Below are 16,304 nucleotides of genomic sequence, written 5' to 3'. Positions count from 1 at the left end.
AATATGTGCGGTTTTCTTTTTTTGCTGTGATTTTATTTCTTTTCTGCTTTAGAATATCTGCTGTAAAACGTGAAAACTCATTAATCCAACATTAATATGTGCTTTGTGCAATTTTGAATGTTCTTTGACAAAGGTAATTCCGTAATTCATCACAGTCCCATCTATGTCAGTAACTGTGTTGAACAAAACCGCCCCCACCTCCACCCCGTGGTGCCCTTGATCAAATATTCTAAGTGTCAGAGATTCAATTTTTATAATAGTAGATGTGCCCTGGCTGTGAGGTAGGGAAGAGTGAACGTCACTCATTGCTTACAGGGACACTGCCCAATGAAGGCCTTAAATGATGCTCAGCTAAGCTGGCTCTTGTGTGGCCTCTGTAGCTTCAACAGCTGCTGAGTCCTCTGATCCCATATGATGGGACTTGTACACTTGAAATCAAACACATTTTTAAAACTTCTGTTTAGAATTTGCACCTCATTTTTCCATGGACAGAATTATTCTTTCTGTAATAGTGCACTTAGAATTCGGTATTACCTGGGAGTTAAAAGAAATATAGCCGTGACAAACTAACATCTGTGTGTAGGATTGTTCTGTCAGAAAACCCTCTCCCAGGTCCCCTGGAGGTCTTCAGGAATCCATATCTCCCGAGAGCTCTTTGTGCCCACAGGTGGCACCTCCAGAGTGGAGAAGACTCTTAAGAGAATGTTCTCCAGGCTTTTCATGTTCTGTCTCTGATTCTCAGAACTCTGCAAGGTAAGGCCAGGAATGCTGGCTCATGCCTGTAACCCCAGTACTTAGGGAGGCCAAGGCAGGCAGATCACCTGAGGTCAGGAGTTCAATACCAACCTGGTCAAGCATGGCAAAATCCTGTCTCTACTGAAAAAACAAAAATCAGCCAGGCGTGGCTTAACATTCTCTTAAGAGTATTCTCTGCGTCAAGAAGGGAAGCAGAGTGGGGATGAGAGGGTCCTGCAGGCAGAGCTGGAGTCAACTTCCACTCTGCCTTTTGCAAGGTGTGTTACCCTGGGTAACACATTTTCTCCTTTCTCTGGGAGCCTCTGTTTTCTTAGATTTGGAGCAGGGTAGATACGCTGTCCTTGCAGAGTTTTTTTTTTTTTTTTTTTTTTTTTTTTTTTTAGATGAGGTCTTGCTCTGTTGCCTAGGCTGGAGTGCAGTGACACCATCTCGGCTCGCTGCAACCTCCATCTCCTGTGTTCAAGACATTCTTGTGCCTCAACCTCCTGAGTAGCTGGGATTATAGGCATGTGCCACCACGCCTGGCTGATTTTTGTTTTTTCAGTAGAGACAGGATTTTGCCATGCTTGACCAGGTTGGTATTGAACTCCTGACCTCAGGTGATCTGCCTGCCTTGGCCTCCCTAAGTACTGGGGTTACAGGCATGAGCCAGCATTCCTGGCCTTACCTTGCAGAGTTCTGAGAATCAGAGACAGAACATGAAAAGCCTGGAGAACATTCTCTTAAGAGTAGCTCTGACTTGTGTGGACAATGAGCTTTTCATGCTTCTGTTTCTCTCTGTTTATCTAATGGAAGAAATATGCTCCAGTGATAGTGGTGAGAGAGGAATGAGGATAGATATAGACACCCCTGTGTCAGAAACATGCTTCTTTATTACTGCATTATGACTCTGTCTTCCCTGGGACAGGCCTCCAGCCTGCCTGCATTTGCAGACAGATACAGTAGTTTGTCCCCATTACTTTTCTTCACTCCCCTGCTGTTGGCAGGATTCAGTGGAAGGGAGACTTTATGGTACTGATACTGCTATTTTGAAACCTGGAGGGGGGAAGGTACAATGGACTATCAACCGTGGCATAAGGTACAGCTTGTGCTGGTGTTAGTGTTTTTGTCCAGCATATTAATGTATTTCAAAACATTTCCTTTTTCTGCCTTGCAGGTCAATATGGCTGCAGGGGAGCCTCATCCTTTCTCAGAATGGCCCTACTTGCCCTACCTCATGGATGGCCCTTCAGGACCATTGATAGGTTGCTGGCCACCTCCTTCACCTGAGTCTCTCTGGGACCTCAACCACTCCCTCCACCTGAAGGTTTTCTGGGACCTCCAACATCACCTCCACTCGAGTGTCCTTTGAGATCTCAACCCTTCCACTCACGTGTCCCCTGGGACCTCAGCCACCTCCTCTGCTCCAATGTCCTTTGGGACCCCAACCACCTTTTCCTCTTGTCCTCTGGTACTTCAACCACCTTCTCTCTTTGAGTGTCCCCTGGGACTTCAACCACCTCCTCCACCTGAGTGTTCTTTGGGACCTCAACCATCTCCTCCACTTGAGTGTCCTCTGGAACCTCAACCACCTCCTCTACTTGAGTATCCCTTGGGACTTCAACAACCCCTCTACTTGAGTGTCCCCTGGGACCTCGACCACCTTCTCCACTCTAGTGTCCCCTGGATCTCAACCACCTTCTCCACCTGAAGGTTTTCTGTGACTTCAGTGACCACCTCCACTTGAATGTCCTCTGGGACCTCAGCCGCCTTGTCTAGGTGAAGATTTTCTGGGATGTCGGATACGTCCTCCACTCCAGTGTCTTCTGGAACCTCAAGTACCTCATCTAATTGAAACTTTACTGGGACCTCAGACACCTCCTTTAATTGAGTGTTTTCTGGAACCTCAGCCAGTGCCTGCAGCTGACTGAATTGTGGGAATTCTGTTATATCTATACACGTGTCCTCGGGAACCTCTACCTCTTCCTCCAGGTAAGGGTATTTGGGAACCTGAAACTCCTCCTCCACTTGTGTGTCCTCTGAAACCTCAGACACCTTCACCAGAAGATTCTCTAGAACATTATATACCTTCTTTATGTGTGTGTGCTCTGGGACCTCAACCCTCTTCTCCAGCTGAAGATTTTCTGGAACCTCAGTCACCTTTTTCACTTAAGGTTCCTCAGGGACTTCAACCACCTTTTCCAGCTCTCTGTACTATAGGACCTCATCCATCTGCTGCAGCTGTCTGTCCTGTGAGACCTTATCCACCTGCTGCAGCTCTCCCCTGTGGGACCTCATCCACCTGCTGCAGCTGTCTGTCCTTTAGGACCTCATCCATCTGCTGCAGCTGTCTGTCCTTCAGGACCTCATCCACCTGCTGCAGCTGTCTGTCCTGTGAGACCTTATCCACCTGCTGTAGCTGTCAGTCCTCTGGGACCTCATCCATCTGCTGTAGCTGTCTGTCCTCCGGGACCTCATCCATCTGCTGTAGCTGTCTGTCCTCCGGGACCTCATCCATCCGCTGTAGCTGTCTGTCCTCCGGGACCTCATCCACCTGCTGCAGCTGTCTGTCCTTTAGGACCTCATCCACCTGCTGCAGCTGTCTGTCCTGTGAGACCTTATCCACCTGCTGTAGCTGTCAGTCCTCTGGGACCTCATCCATCTGCTGTAGCTGTCTGTCCTCCGGGACCTCATCCATCTGCTGTAGCTGTCTGTCCTCCGGGACCTCATCCATCCGCTGTAGCTGTCTGTCCTCCGGGACCTCATCCACCTGCTGCAGCTGTCTGTCCTGTGAGACCTTATCCACCTGCTGTAGCTGTCAGTCCTCTGGGACCTCATCCATCTGCTGTAGCTGTCTGTCCTCCGGGACCTCATCCACCTGCTGCAGCTGTCTGTCCTCCAAGACCTCATCAGCTTGCTGCAGCTGTTTGTCCTCTGAGACTTTCTTGTTCTGTGAGGCCTCTGGGACCTCAGCCTACTTCTCTTAGTAGACTCTGGTTCCTCAGCTGCCATCTCTAGCTGGGTGGTCTCTGGCCCCTCAACTACCACCTTAACGTAAGTCTCCTCCGGTACTTCAATAATTTCTACTCATGGCCTCTGGGACTTCAGTCACTACCTCTGCCCGGATCTCTTGTACATCAGCCACGTCCTCCAGTTGGCTGTTCAGTGCTATCTCAACCAGTTCCTTCATTTCAGTGTCCTCTGGAACATCAGCTGCTTCCTCTATCCATGTGGCCTCTGGGACCTCAACCACCACCTCCACATGTGCCACTTGGTATGCTTATCTAAACAGTATGAGCTGACTTGCAAAAGGTTTCATCTTTCCTTTTTGTGACTGGATAAAAATGTCACAGATGATACTGCAGGCCTTTGTAATATAAGGGTAGCACTGGCTGAGGACATGGTCAGTTCTCTAGTTTCTGAGGGTATGATTCCATTGCATTATTCCTCATGATGACCTTGGCAGCAGGTATCCCTTGTAGATGAAGAAGGAGTTTTAAAATTTTTCTTGGTGGGGGACAGAGAATCTCTCTGTTATGCAGGCTCGAGTGCAGTGGCACAATTGTGGCTCACTAAAACCTCCACCTCTACGGCTCAGGTGATCCTTCCACCTCAGCTTCCACTGTATCTGGGGCCACAGCCATGTGCCACCCTGCTTGGCTAATTTTTTTTGTTTTTTGCCTTTTGTAGAGACCGTGTTTCACCATGTTGCTTAGCCTTGTCTCAAACTCCTGGGTTCATGCCATCTGTCCATTTTGGCCTCCCAAAGTGCTGAGATTATGTGTGAGCCACTGTGCCTGGCCAGAGATTATTTATGGAAGCCAGAAATACCAGTTTTGCAGGCATGTAAGGAACCTGGGCTATATGGCCAGCTCTGTGAGGAATGAGACTAGTCCCTGACTTTCAGGGCATCCTGTGTCCAGCAGCTGAGAGACCCACACTGAATGGCACAGAGATTCTGACTATCCCTAATGGAAGCACAGGTGAGAGGACCCAGGGTGCAGAAGGAGGAGACAGAATCTCCCGGGAATAAACAGGATGCTTTGGAAGAGAAGGATGAAGCAGGGAGGTATCACATGGCAGAGAAGCTGAAGGTTGCTTCTGGCCAGGAAAGCAGTATGAGTAGGAGTGTGGAGGCTGTGTGAGGGCCACACCCAGCTGCTGTGGGAGAGCTCAGATGGCACAGTGTGCACAGGGAATTATCCTCCCCAGCACTTTCTCGTTGCCCTGCTGCCTTTAGTCCATTATCTGCAGGAAAGATGATTCTTTCCCTGGATGTGTGAAAGCTCTAGATCAGGGTGAGTGAATGCCTAGAGGTCTGGGAAATTTAACTTGGTTCTGTTAGGAGACCCTGTCTCCCTGAGTTTTATGGCCCAAGGAGACAACGAGGATGGGTCTGGTTCAGTGGAGCTGCGGCCTCCTTGGTTTTTAGAATGAGGCCAACTCTGGCAGGGAACTCAAGGCCAATCCTGAGTAGCTCTGGCATTATCTCATCCTCAGCATCCTCTCCTTCCCACTCATGACTCCCAGCTTTGCATCTCCCAACATTGGCATGCAAAATCTTTCCCCTTTCCTGTGTCTTTGCTGCCTGAGCCCAGACACCAACTCTCAGTAGGGTTCAGAGCCCCAGCTTCCTTATAAATGAGTAAAAAATGATGTGGTTATGAGGTCATTTTGAAGACAGAGAACAAGCCCATAAAGAAAGCATTTTTGCAAAATAGCTGGTAGGTGTTAGACCCTCGCCTCTTGCTGTTTAAGTGAAAATATTCCAACTCAGAAGATAAGCTAAAGATGTTCATTGACATTCATTAAATAAACCTTAGGGTGTAACTGCTCAGGCATCAGGATTTCCAATCTCTGTTTCAAAAGATAAGGGAAAGTCTCTGTCTCTAAGGTTAAATTCAGATCCTTATCAGATGAAATTAAAGGAATGCATACACAGGTAAACTCTGAGATCTGTATCTGCGATCTGTAGATACTCTTCATGACATACAGACACAGATGTGACCACACACAAAAGTATTCAGCAGGGGCACAGATTTTCATAGAAGACAAAATATATATTAGGCAAAAGAAGATCACCTGGAAACCAAAATCTTTTTACCTTACAGGACAATTTTGAAATTGGAGGACTCATGAGCTGTGATATCTTGGAAACGTATCTAACATATTTTATGCTCCATGCCCAGTTCTGCCTCCTGTCTCTCTCATTTCCATAGTGTTTCCCTTAATAAACATTCTCAGTCCTGTCTATCTGGGCGTCTGCTTCCTGGAAGACCAGCTCACACTCCAGGGTATACCAGATTTGACTTCTCAGACATTGTTCAAACCCAGGCAGATACTGCCTTCTTGGCCACAGAAGCAGGGTTACCCTTTGGTAGTGTTGACTGGGAGGGGCCCAAGGGGTCCTCCTGGGGTGGGGAACATCCTATATGAAGCCATGGGCAGAGGTTTTGCTTCTTCATTCTAGAAACAGTTACTGTGTGCCTACTGGCTGCTAGTGGTGCCTTGTGAGCAGATAGGAAGATACCCCCTTGAGGTATCCAATGTCTCATGATAGGGAATAGAAGGGGGCCCAGCAGCAGCTGTGGAGCCAGTGAGGAGTCTCACAGAGCCTCAGGATTTGTCAGAGCCCATTCCTCACTGAGCCAGCTGCCCTCAGTAGCACCAACTCAGGTGGCTCTGGGGGAAGCTTACCTGGGAACAGACATTTCTCAGTAAGTCCTGTGGTCCCCACCATATTTCTGTAATTTTTAAATTGTGTGATAGGCAGAGGTGGATGGTAAGAGCCTCATTGAGCACAACCAGCAAGGAGTAGAGAACATAGCAGGTGAAGTCAGTCGGAGAAAGGGACAGGAAGAGAGAAGGTAAGAGAAGGGATGAGATATTAATGACATATCTCATTAATAAATACTTATAAATGACAACATGCAACACTTTATTTTTATATGGAGGGGAAGAACAAAGAGAGGAGGAGAAAGACAAAGAGGGAAGAGAGAAAGGGGTTGAAACAGTGAGAGAAATAGGAGACAGAAGGTGGGGGAGAGTGGGGAAGAGAGGGAGATGGGAGGATGGAGTCATGGAGAGATGTTGATATGGGCCCACGGGGAGAAAAGGAGATGGAAGAGTCAAAGAGAAGGACCTACAGTGAGAACCAAGGGAGCTGGAGGGAAAGAGATGTCCAGAGAGCTGGACAGTGATCAACGCACAGAAGGAAAGGCAGAGAGAAAAAGAGAAGAGAGGAAATGAGAGATGGAGAGGACTGAGATGGGAAGAGGGGTGCAGAGAATCACAGATAAACAGCACAATAGAGGAAGGGAAAGAGTTGTTGAGGGCAGGGTTGCAGAAAAAGAGGGAGAGAGGAAGGACAAAGAGAGGCAGAGAGAAGCAGAGAAAGAGAAAGCAGGGAACAAAGAGGTGAGCCTGCAGGAGGTGGAGGGGGACAAATGGCCCAGGTGAGGGGAAGAAAAGGCAGGTACTCCTAGGACTCAGGAGCTGGAAGAAGTTCTTGCATTCCAAGGCTGTGACCTCCTTGGGGCCCAGCTCCATGAAAGCCCATTATGCAGGCCTCCTTTTTGGTTGGGTTGCTGCATGGAGACTTTGGGTCTGTCCCTGAAGCAGGGACCTCCAGGGGAGAAGGCTGTTCTGCCGCAGGTTTTCCACCTCTGTTGGGCTGGGATCCTGAGCAGCCTGCCCTGGTCCCTGCTGCATTTCCCATCTTGGCCTGCTAGGTGGCCATCAAGTCCCATACCACAGCTCTGGCAAACAGTCCATGGATGCTGGCTATTACCAGATCCATGCATCCCTAGTGAACTCCTGCCCTGCTCCCACAGGACAGCCCTCAACCAATGGAGACAGGAACATGGAGTTAAATGCTTCTCCCTTTTTCACTGAGCGAGAGATGCACAAGCTGATGTACTTTTTTTTTTTTTTTAATTTTAAGATGGTGTCTCACTCTTGTCGCCCAAGTTGGAAGGCAGCAGCGTGATCTTGGCTCACTGCCACCTCTGCCTCCTGGGTTCAAGTGATTCTTCCACCTCAGCCTCCTGAGTAGCTGGGATTACAGGTGCCTGCTACCATGCCTGGCTAATTTTTGTATTTTTAGTAGAGACGGGGTTTCACTATGTTGCTCAGGCTGGTCTCAAACTCCTGACCTCAGGTGATCTGCCTGCCTCAGCTTCCCAAAGTGCTGGGATTACAGGCGGGAGCCACTGCGCTCAGCCATGATGCACTTTCTAGATGCTGTCTTAGAGATCACACTGAGTTAAGCCTCACTTGCCCTCCGTGTGGTCATCTCTATGGTATACCCTTAGCTTTTCTGCGCGTTACTTTCCCAGACCCTCACTCTGCTCCTTGGATTTACTTTTCCAGATAATCCTGCTGCAAAGTCTTGGGCATGGGCCCTACTTTCAGCATTTGAAGTGGAGTCCAGACTAAGACCAAGAGGCCCCACTATGGGTGCTCATGGTCCCATTCCTCCCTCTACTCCCACCCCGATCACATCCTCCTGTCCCTCAGTGCTTCCTTGCCTTTCCCTCCAGCCCAATGTAAGATCCTAGGGTCACTATATAATAATAAAGAGGTCAATTCAGTAAGTAAATGGGCCTATGAGATATTACAGAATATTTCAAGAAAGGGCTGCAGAATACACATTATTTTCCTTACCACATAATTATTCTCAATGATACACCATATGCTAGGTCACAAAACAGGTCTTAAAACATTTTTTTTGATTGAAATAATATCAAGTATCTTCTCTGATCACAATGGGATAAAAGTAGAAATTGATAATGAGGGATTTTGGAAACTATATGAATACATGGAAACTTAAAAAAAAAAGCTCCTGAAGACAAGTGGATCAATGGGGAAATTAAGAAGGAACTGTGCCAGCTCTGAATTTTGCAGGGTTTAGGAACACCTAGCCTCATATGCCCATCTTGTGGATGAGAAAATTGGTTCTCATACACAAAATTCAGAGCTCGCACAGTTGGTACCTTTCTCTAAAAGTAAAGAGGAGGCCTGGCATAGTAAATGTTTTAATAATAATAATGTTTACTACACTGTTTTAATTAAAGCTTCATAACTGAATTATACAAATTATAGCAGAAAGAGTGGTCCCCTGTATTAGATATTTGAGAGCAAAATGGATGTTCTGGGTACCTGAGCTGAACAAGTTTCTTTCCCTATGCCAGGCCTCCTCTATACTCTTAGAGAAAGGTGTCCCATTTTACATAACAAAATGAGGTGAAGTCAAGGAAGGTCAGTCACCAACTGTGCCAGCTCTGAATTTTACAGGGTTTAGGAACACCCAGCCACATATGCCCATTTTGTGGATGAGAATACTGGTTCTGGTTAGAGATAAAGATGTGGAAAAGACAAATCTGACAATGCATTATCACTCAACCATTCACTCATTCACCACTTCACCCCAGTATGGACTAACCATGTGCTGGGGCCGAGCCCTGCACTAAGGTACAGAAGGAGCTGCTCCTTCCACTTATATTTTGTCTATGTGTGTCTTTAGAGGAGAGGTGTGTTTCTTGTAGGAAACAGAACACTGGGTCTTTTATTTTTAATCCATTCAGCTACTCCATGTCTTTTCAATAGAGAGTTTAAGTCATTTATATTCATTGTTATTATTGATAAGTATGGACTAACTCCTATTATTTTGTTATTTGCTTTCTGATTGTTTTGTGGTCTTCTCTTCTTTTATTTTTCCTCCTGTCTTCCTTTCAGTGAAGGTGATTTTCTCTGGTGATATAATTTTATTTCTCGTATTTTTTTTTTATGTTGTTTCGTTCAAGGTTACCATGATGGTTGCAAATGCTATCTTATAACTAATTTTTTAATTGACCACACTTAATGCTGTTTTCATAAACAAACAAGCAAAGGAAACATAGTATCCTATGGCTTAACTTTATCTCTCCACATTATAGCTTTTTGTTGTCACTATGTATATGTTATTGTACTATTACTTGAAATGTTATTATAGTTACTACTTTTGATTGGTTTATCATTTAGTCTTTCTAGTCAGGGTAAGAGTAGTTCACATACCACACTTATATCATTATAATATTCTCTGTTTTGCTGTGTACCTAATATTACCAGTAAGTTTTCTACCTTCAGATGATTTCTTATTGCTCATCAATGTTCTTTTCTTTCTGATTGAAGTACTCTCTTCAGCATTTCTTTTTTTTTTTTTGAAATGGAGTTTTGCTCTTGTTACCCAGGCTGGAGTGCAATGGTGCGATCTTGGCTCACCGCAACCTCTGCCTCCTGGGTTCAGACAATTCTCCTGCCTCAGCCTCCTGAGTAGCTGGGATTACAGGCGCGTGCCACCATGCCCAGCTAATTTTTTGTATTTTTAATAGAGACGGGTTTCACCATGTTGACCAGGACAGTCTTGATCTCTTGACCTCATGATCCACCTGCCTTGGCCTCCCAAAGTCTCTTCAGCATTTCTTATAGGGTAGGTCTAATGTTCATCAAATTCCCCCATTTCTGTTTTGCCTGGCAAAGCCTTTATTTCCCCTTCATGTTTGAATGATATTTTTGCTGGATATACTATTTTGGGGTAAAAGTTTCCCCTGCCCCAACAGCTCCACTTTATCTATTTCATGCTACTCATTCTGGCCTGTAAGGTTTTCAATGAGAAGTCTGCTGCCAAATGTATTAGAGCTCCATTATATGTTATTTGTTTCTTTTATCTTCATGCTTTTAGACTTCTTTCTTTATCCTTAAGTTTGGGGAGTTTGATTATGAAATTCCTTGAGGTAGACTTTTTAGCTTAGTGTTCTATAACATTATTATACTTGGATATTTATCTTTCTCTAGGATTGGAAAGTTTCTTTTAATATCCCTTTGAGTAAACTTTCTAGTCCTATCTCTTTCTCTACCTTTTCTTTAAGGCCAATAGCTCTTAGATTTGCCTTTCTGAGGCTATTTTTTTACATTCTGTAGATTTTCTTTCTTTTATCCACTCTGCCTGTACATTTTCAAGTAGTCTATCTTCAAGTTCACTATTTTTTTTTTCTTCTGCTTGATCAGTAGATGTTGAATAGGAGTAGTGAGAAAAGGCATCCTTTTCTTGTGCTGGTTTTCAGGGCTATGCTTTCAGCTTTTGCCCATTCAGTACAATGTTGGCTGTGGGTTTGCTATAGTTGGCTCTTATAATTTGAATTATATTCCTTCAGTACCTACTTTATTGACAATTTTTAAAATGAAGAGATGTTGAATTTTATCAAAGGCCTTTTCTGCATCTATTGATATAATCATGTGTTTTATGTCTTTAGTCTGTATGATAAATCACATTTGTTGATTTGTGTATTTTGAAACACGCTTGCATCCCAGGAAGAAAGCCTATTTGATTGTGGTGGATAAGCTATTTCATGTGCTGCTGGATTCAATTTTCCAGTATTTTGTTGAGGATTTTAGCACTAATTGTTTATCAAAGATGTTAGCCTGAAGTTTTCTTTTTTTAAAATTTTAGATTCAGGGCATACATGTGCATGCTTATTTCTTGGGTATATTGTATAATAATGGGAATTGGGCTTCTAGCATACCTGTTACCCAAATAATGAGCACTGTATCCATTTTTAGTCTTTTTACCCTTTCTTCCTTTTCCTTTCTGGAGTCCTCAGTGTCTATTTTTCCATCTTTATTTTCATGGATGCTCATTGTTTAGCTTCTGCTTATAAATGACAACATGCAACACTTTATTTTTAGATTATGAAAGAGTTTTTCTAAGATAATGGCCTTCAGCTTCTTCTGTGTGGCTACAGAGCATATGATTTGATTCTTTTTAATGACTGCATACTATTCCATGGTTTATACATACCACATTTTCTTTATCTGATCAACTGTTGATAGACCTAGGCTGGTTCCATAACTTTGCTATTGTGAATAGTGCTGCAATAAATATACAACTGCAGGTATCTTTTTTTTTTTATTGCATTTTAGGTTTTGGGGTACATGTGCAGGACATGCAAGACAGTTGCATAGGTACACACATGGCAGTGTGTTCTGCTGCCTTCCTCCCCTTCACTCACATTTGGCATTTCTCCCCAGGCTATCCCTCCCCAGCTCCCCCACTGCTGTCCCTCCCCTATTCCCCCCAATAGACCCCAGTGTGTAGTACTCCCTTCCCTGTGTCCATGTGTTCTCATTTTTCATCACCCATCTATGAGTGAGAATATGCGGTATTTCATTTTCTGCTCTTGTGTCAGTTTGTTGAGAATGATGTTCTCCAGATTCATCCATGTCCCTACAAAGGACACGAACTCATCGTTTTTGATTGCTGCATAATATTTTATGGTGTATATGTGCCACATTTTCCCAGTCCAGTCTGTCATCGATGGACATTTGGGTTGGTTCCAGGTCTTTGCTATTGTAAACAGTGCTGCAATAAACATTCATGTGCATGTGTCCTTATAGTAGAACGATTTATAGTCCTTTGGATATATACCCAGTAATGGGAATGCTGGGTCAAATGGAATTTCTATTTCTAAGGCCTTGAGGAATCGCCACACTGTCTTCCACAACGGTTGAACTAATTTACACTCCCACCAGCAGTGTAAAAGTGTTTCTATTTCTCCACATCCTCTCCAGCATCTGTTGTCTCCAGATTTTTTAATGATCGCCATTCTAACTGGCTTGAGATGGTATCTCAATGTGGTTTTGATTTGCATCTCTCTAATGACCAGTGATGATGAGCATTTTTTCATATGTTTGTTGGCCTCATATATGTCTTCTTTTGTAAAGTGTCCGTTCATATCCTTTGCCCATTTTGAATGGGCTTGTTTTTTTTTTTTCTGTAAATCTGTTTGAGTTCTTTGTAAATTCTGGATATCAGCCCTTTGTCAGATGGGTAAACTGCACAAATTTTTTCCCATTCTGTTGGTTGCCGATTCACTCTAGTGACTGTTTCTTTTGCCTTGCAGATGCCGTGGAGTTTGATTAGGTCCCATTTGTGTATTTTGGCTTTTGTTGCCAATGCTTTTGGTGTTTTCGTCATGAAGTCCTTGCCTACTCCTATGTCCTGAATGGTTTTGCCTAGATTTTCTTCTAGGGTTTTTATGGTGCCAGGTCTTATGTTTAAGTCTTTAATCCATCTGGAGTTAATTTTAGTGTAAAGTGTCAGGAAGGGGTCCAGTTTCTGCTTTCTGCACGTGGCTAGCCAGTTTTCCCCACACCATTTATTAAACAGGGAATCCTTTCCCCATTGCTTGTTTTTGTCAGGTTTATCAAAGATTGTATGGTTGTAGATATGTTCTGTTGCCTCCAATGCCTCTGGTCTGTTCCATTGGTCTATATCTCTGTTTTGGTACCAGTACCATGCTGTTTTGATTACTGTAGCCTTGTAGTATAGTTTGAAGTCTGGTAGTGTGATGCCTCCCGCTATGTTCTTTTTGCTTAGAATTGACTTGGCTATGCGGGCTCTCTTTTGGTTCCATATGAAGTTCATGGTGGTTTTTTCCAGTTCTGTGAAGAAGGTCATTGGTAGCTTGATGGGGATAGCGTTGATTCTGTAAATTACTTTGGGCAGTATGGCCATTTTCATGATATTCATTCTTCCTAACCATGAGCATGGAATGTTTCTCCATCTGTTTGTGTTCTCTCTTATTTCGTTGAGCAGTGGTTTGTAGTTTTTCTTGAAGGGTCGCTTATGTTCCTTGTAAGTTGTATTCCTAGGTATTTTATTCTTTTTGTAGCAATTGTGAATGGCAGTTTGTCCTTGATTTGCCTCTCTTTAAGTCTGTTATTGGTGTATAGGAATGCTTGTGATTTTTGCACATTGATTTTATATCCTGAGACTTTGCTGAAGTTGCTTATCAGTTTCAGGAGTTTTTGGGCTGAGACGATGGGGTCTTCTAGTTATACTATCATGTCGTCTGCAAATAGAGGCAATTTGGCTTCCACCTTTCCTATTTGAATAGCCTTTATTTCTTTTTCTTGCCTGATTGCTTTGTCTAGAACTTCCAGCACTATATTGAATAGGAGTGGTGAGAGAGGGCATCCTTTTCTAGTGCTGGATTTCAAAGGGAATGCTTCCAGTTTTTGCCCATTCAGTATGATATTGGCTGTTGGTTTGTCGTAAATTGCTTTTATTACTTTGAGATACGTTCCGTCAGTATCGAGTTTATTGAGGGATTTTATCATAAAGGGCTGTTGAATTTTGTCAAATGCCTTCTCTGCGTCAATTGAGATAATCATGTGGTTTTTGTTTTGGGTTCTGTTTATGTGGTGAATTACGTTTATAGACTTGCGTATGTGGAACCAGCCTTGCATCCCTGAGATGAATCCTACTTGATCATGACAGATAAGTTTTTTTATGTGCTGTTGCTATCAGTTTGTCAGTATTTTATTGAAGATTTTTGCATGTATGTTCATCATGGATATTGGCCTGAAGTTTTGTTTTCTTGTTGAGTCTCTGCCGGGTTTTGGTATCAGGATGATGTTGGTTTCATAAAATGATTTGGGGAGGATTCCCTCTTTTTGGATTATTTGGAATAGTTTCAGAAGGAATGTTACCAGCTCCTCTTTGTGTGTCTGGTAAAATTTGGCTGTGAACCCGTCTGGACCTGGGCTTTTTTTTTTTTTTTTAACATCTGGAGCCCACCTGACGTGGAGCTTGGGACTGCTCCACAAGTCTCCAGAATGTCTTTGGAAGCTCTTCTTTATTGGGAAATAAATACAGAGGCAAACAGGTGGGTCAGCCAACATCTGTGGTTCTGGAGGCCAAAAGGAAGGAGTCTGTCTGACTTGCTCAGAACTCAGATCTCCACGAGCTGGTCATTTCCCATGATCACTTCGTTCACTCGTTCAGCTTTGGCTTCAATCCTCTGGCCATTTCCAATCAAGCAGTCCTTGATGTCTGTACCCTTCTCGATCACAGCATTGTTGCAGATGATGCTGCCTTGGATGTTGCTGCCTTCCTCCCTCCACAGTGACTGAGTTCATGAGAAGGCAATTGGTAATCGTCACTCTATCTTTTATGAAACAGGATGAACCAATGACTGAGCGCTTAATGGATGACTTCTCTCCAATCTGTGTATCTGGCCTGATGAGGCTGTCAACTCCAACCAGGTGTTTGCTGACAATCTGGGCTGACGAGTGGACCGGTGGTTCTTCTGGACAGAGAGCAGACAGCAATTTGGGCACCTGTCTGTTTGCTTCCATGTAGAGTCCCAGTGTGCTCACTCGAGAGCAGAGCCCCTCTTTCATGATGTGGACGTAGCAGCGCACCTGTGATCTGGACAAGTCTTCCCACCTGTCTCCTCGACAAGCATTCCAGCAGGCATCATAGGGAGCCAGGTTCAGTGTATTGGCTTCTTTTATAAAACTGTAAATATCTAAGGATTTCAGCTCCTTTTTCTTTAGATCTTCCTCTTTTTCTTCTTGTCCCTGTTGTGAGAAAGCTGAGGAAAACTGTTTTCTCACTAGATACGGAATCAGTTCACTCTGGATAGAAGTGATTGACCCATTTTCCATTAGGAAATCCACAACGTATTTTTTCAAGCAGTAGAGGTGGGCATCCACAAGGCCTGTGTGGAAATGTATTCTAGGGTGCTTCTGTAGGATGGATCCCTTAGTGACCAGTTCTTCATCCAAGTCTGCTTCATTAGCCATGAAGAGCAGCCTCTTTCCTGTGCTGTCCACTCCAATGAAGTCACGCTGCTCCACTGCTTTTTTCTTCCCCTTTTGACCGGGAACAGGTTCTGCGCTATCTTGGCCTTTTCTCATCAACATAGCAAGTGATGCATCATAAGCTCTAAATAGGTCCACAACCTCATGTAAGGCAACATCTGTTATCAGATCACAGCTCAGGACCAGCACATCTGTCTTAAGTTTTGGATATATATAGCGCAAAGAATCTGCAGTTCCCATGTCAGCATCATCAGGAATACACACAACATCTGGCTTCATTTTCATCTTGAATTCTGCACATAGAGCCTTTTGAACATCCCTGGTTGTAACCACAATGACTTCTTCAAATCCAACACGCTCAAGCAGGTTCAATGGGTACCAAATTAAAGGTTTGTTCCCAACTGGAAGCAGAGGTTTGGGAATGCTGGAAGTTAGGTCTGTCATCCGAGATCCCCCACCTACTGCCATCACTACTGCTTGAAATTCCATTTTTACAAGCGGAGTCAGCCAGCTTGTGCGCGGCCTGGCAGGGCAGAAGTCACAGCTATACCTCAGTTCCCCGCACGCCACAACCCTGGACCTGGGCTTTTTATGTGTGGTAGGCTCTTAATTGCTGCCTCAACTTTTGACCTTGTTATTGGTCTATTCATAGTTTCAGCTTCCTCCTGGTTTAGGCTTGGGAGGACACAGGTGTCCAGGAATTTATCCATTTCTTCCAGGTTTACTAGTTTATGTGCATAGAGTTGTTTGTAATATTCTCTGATGATGGTTTGAATTTCTGTGGAATCTGTGGTGATTTCCCCTTTATTGTTTTTTATTGCATCTATTTGGTTGTTCTCTCTTTTCTTTTTTATCAATCTGGCTAGTGGTCTGTCTATTTTGTTGATCTTTTCAAAAAACCAGCTCTTGGGTTTATTGATTTT

General features: G+C 44.1%; 1 pseudogene across 1 annotated transcript; it reads right to left on the bottom strand.

Moving 5' to 3' along the window:
- Positions 1 to 14,394: 14,394 nt before the first annotated feature.
- On the bottom strand, positions 14,395 to 15,955 carry LOC100392613 (translation initiation factor eIF2B subunit gamma pseudogene; annotated as a pseudogene). The gene has a single exon (XR_013525020.1). The product of XR_013525020.1 is annotated as a translation initiation factor eIF2B subunit gamma pseudogene (transcript).
- Positions 15,956 to 16,304: the final 349 nt, after the last annotated feature.

The sequence above is a fragment of the Callithrix jacchus genome, chromosome 12 (assembly GCF_049354715.1).
Source record: "Callithrix jacchus isolate 240 chromosome 12, calJac240_pri, whole genome shotgun sequence".
Classification (NCBI taxonomy): domain Eukaryota; kingdom Metazoa; phylum Chordata; class Mammalia; order Primates; family Cebidae; genus Callithrix; species Callithrix jacchus.
This window is presented reverse-complemented; position numbering and strand designations above follow the sequence as displayed.